Source organism: Limulus polyphemus, unplaced genomic scaffold (assembly GCF_000517525.1).
Source record: "Limulus polyphemus unplaced genomic scaffold, Limulus_polyphemus-2.1.2 Scaffold191, whole genome shotgun sequence".
NCBI lineage: Eukaryota > Metazoa > Arthropoda > Merostomata > Xiphosura > Limulidae > Limulus > Limulus polyphemus.
This window is the reverse complement of record NW_013665801.1, coordinates 405,155-410,152: the sequence shown is the minus strand read 5'-3', so window position 1 is coordinate 410,152 and position 4,998 is coordinate 405,155.

Here is a 4,998-nt window from a genome sequence, read left to right as displayed (position 1 = left end):
GGAGCTTATTAGCCCATCAAGGATGTTCCTTCCAGATCCCAACTATAACATCTTCTTATTACTCGTGTATTCATCCAATCTTTTCTTGAACTCAGTTAAATTTTCTTCCTCCACCACCCTTGAAGCTAGCTCATTCCAAAACCCAACCACCCTGTTTGAAAAGTAATACTGTCTAAACTGCAGACGACTCCTACTCTGCCAAAATTTGAACTTATCACCCCTTGTCTCATTGTTTTCACTGCTAAACACAAAAAGTTTGATGTATCTATATTATTAATACCCTTAATAATATTAAACACTTCAATCAAATCCCCTCTGACCCTTCTCCTCTCAAGAGAAAACAAGTTGAAAGATTTTAGTCTCTCGTCATAGGACAATCCTACCATTCCAGGTATCATCCTAATGGCTTTTCTTTGAATTTTCTCCAACAATTCAATGTCTTTCTTGAGTAAGGGAGCCCAAAACCGTACACATTACTCTAAATGAGGCCTTACAAGTGATCTATACAGTGAAACAATAATATTCGTTTCCTTGTATTCAATATTTCTATAGATGCTATCCAAAATCCTATTAGCCCTATTGCTAGCTACAATACACTGTTTAGATGAGTTAAGTGATTTTTCTATCACAACATCAAAATATTTTTCTTCAACCACAGTATTTAATATATTCCGATTTAAATCATAACAATAATTTGAATTGTGAAAACCTACATGCATTACCTTACATTTTGGATAATTAAACATCATCTGCCACGTATTGGCCCAATGCATCAAATGATCTAAATCTCCCTGTAGGTCTGCAGCATCTTTGATACAGTTACCCACCCCAAAACTCTTATTACTACTAGTTAAATTATTTCAAATAAAACACATTTATAAATTAGTATTTCACAATTCAATAATTCATCATTTTTATTCTCATACCAAAAGGAATATTTACAATCATGCAATAATTACGAATTTTTATTGATAAGTTCAGTTTTCAGTCTTAACAATAATTTATTACTTTAAACAGTGTTTCATATCTTGAACAATATTTTATCTGATTGATATACCGATAAACAATGGAATATGAATTCAGCAGCCATTAAAATAAGGATTATTGTATTCATAATACTTACCAGGAAGATCAAGCTACGTGATTCCAACAACAATATATATATAGTGCCTAATCAAAATATAAATATAAATATAAAAAAATGAAAAGATTAGGACTAGTGAAAGGTATACTTTGTTATTTTGAATTCTCAAAGCTATTATTTGATAGTTAACTGTCATCAGTGTTAAAGGAACAGTTTATATGTTAGTCATATAGGTGGAATTGTACCTCTTTGTATTAATGCAGATTTAATGAGTGATAAAAGAAGCCAAAGATCATTATGGATTCATTCATTGTATTTTTGAATTTCCAAGCAAATTATCCATTACATATTATGTATATATATATGGTATTTGGCGTAAAGTATGGTCTATTCATATGTACAATATGTGATTAGTTGCTATGTTGTTTCAACATAGATGTATTTTTCGATTATTGTATTCTAAACAAGAAACTTTGTTTATATAATGAAACATAAATAGTGTAATGTTTAAGTTTAATGTTTGATATACTAATATGTTTGTAAAAGGAAAGTTAAATACAATGGATTTTATTGTAAACGTACAGAAGATAAGTAACTGTATTTTCAAACTATTAATCAAACAATGTTAGGAAAGAGCTTAAGTATTGTTATCAAAGTGCCAATTGTACCTGTGTATTGTTAAGAACCATAAGAAATAATTGTTTATAGTGTATTTTGTTGTTGTTGTTGTCAATATATATGGTATGATGACCAAGTTTCTAATATACACCTTTGCTGTTGAAAAACTCAACTAATGTGGGATGTTTTTCATTCACCTTTCATTTAACTGTATTGGAAATAGTACTGCAAGTAAAATATTCATAATGGATTAATTTTCATCCTTGAATATTAAGAACAAGGTAAATATTTCAACCAAAATTATAAAATTCAGGATGTTAAAACAATCAATAAATTATTTTTAGAAGTTGTGAAATTAAAGATAATTACCCTAAAAATTACAAACTTTCAAATTAAAGTGAAACTGAAAAACATAGAAATATAGAGCAAATATCTAAGTTATTTTGTATGACTCACATTTCAGAATTGTACAATAAAAATAATGGGTAAAATGAATAATGTAAGAAGAATATTTTATTTTTTCAATGTTTAGTATGCTACATCAAAAATAAAACCATGTTTACTTCTGATTACTTTATTTTTTCAATGTTTAGTATGCTGCATCAAAAATAAAATCATGTTTACTTCTGATTATTTCATTTTTTCAATGTTTAGTATGATACATCAAAAATAAAACCGTGTTTACTTCTGATTACTTTATTTTTTCAATGTTTAGTATGCTACATCAAAAATAAACAAAAATAAAACCATGTTTACTTCTGATTAATAGTTTAAACACTAAATGAAATCAAGAAGTACAAATAATTTTCTCAATTAATTTGAAATTCTAATATTTCGGACCAATTTCCTCAATAAATAAAAATCGTATGTTTGACAAAGGTTTGTTCGTAGCTTAGATATCAACTTTAACATTTATTACACCTAAAATAAACAATCAGATGAGTGCGAATAAAATTCAGGTCCTCAGTGCTTTTTTGTTAATCTTCTGACAGATTTGGTATTATAAAATGCACATGTGTTGGTAATTACAATTACGTGGCTTGTATTAAAAGATATTTCAAACTTTAATGTAAATGTAATATATATATATATATATATACTAATTTAGCGTAAGTAGAGAAAAGATAGTTAATTAGGACTATTCAGCTGAAAAGATGGCAAATCTGAGATCTTTACTCATGATATGAGAACAGACAAAAAATAACAGGTAATAAACTTTATCACAAAAATCTGTATAAACGTAAAGCAAGTACAGAGTATTTTAAGAGTAACATCAGTGCTTCTCAAGAATCATATAACAGTATTGGTTGAATAAAAAGCTACTTCACATAAAGAGAAAGAAATATTTTAAAACTCTCCTTCCTTTAAAGTAATAGTGTTAAATTTTTTTTAAATATATGAGCGAAACATATTCAGAAATTTAATATTAAAGGATTGATACGATGAAAATTTAATTGCAAGGCTCCTGTTTTGCCTTTAAATAATATTTGTTCAATTATGTATATGATTTTAGCTAGATGAAATACAAAGCCAAAACTGGAAACAATTATGAGTAAGTATTCAATTAATCGGGACACTAATTATAATAGACAATTGAAGTTACTGAATTTTCGCTAATAGAAAACATACTTATATCACAATAAAGTATCTTAAAAATACCAGGTGTAATTAGAGATTGATTATTATTTTTTACATTAATATATTATGCATTATTTATGTCTGAAATTTATTTTCATTACATAGCGTTTATAATAAGAATGCTTAGTGGGACGTGTTTCAACTGATTCTCAAGAAACGGAGGTTATTGAAACTTACATCATAAGTTTGTTTATAATGACATGAATGATAATGAATGAGGCCATTTTGAAAATAAAAGTTTGATGTTCCGTTCTGATACTGAAGTTCACAAAATTTAAGACTATGATTTGTACAACTGAAAAAGGGCAACACAGCAAGAGAAACGAAAATTTTGAAGATGTATTTACTTATTATTTTATTTATTTATTTATTTTATTTACGTATTTATTATTTTTTACATTAGTATATTATGTATTATTTATGGCTGAAATTTTATTTCATTACATAGCATTTATAAGAAGAATGCTTAATGGGATGTGTTTCAACTGATTCTCAAGAAATGGAAGTTATTGAAACTTACATCATAAGTTTGTTTACAGTAACATGAATGATAATAAATGAGGCCATTTTGAAAATAAAAGTTCTGAAACTGAAGTCCACAAAATTTAAAACAATGATTTGTACAATTGGAAAAGGGCAAGGTAGCAAGAGAAACGAAATTTTGAAGATATATTTACTTTTGTTGCAGTAAAGAATCATAGTATTATATTTCTTAGGAACATAAATATAAATTTTGTGAGAGCTAATATAAGATATGTGGCTTAAGAATTTATAAATTATTTACAATAATTTTAACTTTCTTGGATGTTTATGAGAAAGCAGGAATATAAATTATTAGTACATACCGAAAATAAAGAGAGTACAATAAGTTAAAAATATTTAATTATAATTAATTTAATGCGATATAGTTTTTATTTCAAAACAAATAAAATATATCGAATACCTTTTTTCACTGCTTGGACAAATGTAAATGAAAATTTTGAAAACACATTATATAATAACCGTATCTATTTTAGTGTAAAATAAACGTGTATGGTGTTTCAAACATTTTAAAAGACAAAAACAGTATTATCATCTAATGTTTTGTATAGTAAACTTAAGTAATTTGTTAAATAAATGTGAAAATTGTCATCAGTATTTGAAGAGCTGAAGAATAAAAGGTGTTTTTATACAGACCACTAAGCCTTATTTTCTGAAAATCTAGAAACAACATATTATATTTCGTTTAATTTCCTATAATTAAATTAATTATATTTCTAGAACGCTAGAAACTGGGTTTCGACACCTGGAAGAATTATATATATGTAGCGTGCCAAAAGTGCTTTAAGTTTTACAATATTTATTCTATTCTTAGTTTTTTGCTTTGCACATTTCATTCTTAGTTTTTTGCTTTGCATAATAAAGCACAAAAATGATGCACATATTATTTTAATAAAAGTTTATTATAACTGAGTGCTAATTTCCAATGCCATTTATTTGTTTGTTTGCAATTAAGCACAAAACTACACAATGGGCCGTCTGTGCTCTACCCACCACGGGTATCGAAACCCGGAGTATAGCGTTGTAAGTCTGCAAACATGCTGCTGTGCTACTGGGAGGCCCGACGTCATTTCAAATATTCACTGAGATAAAGTTTCTAGTTTTTCAAACAACAACCA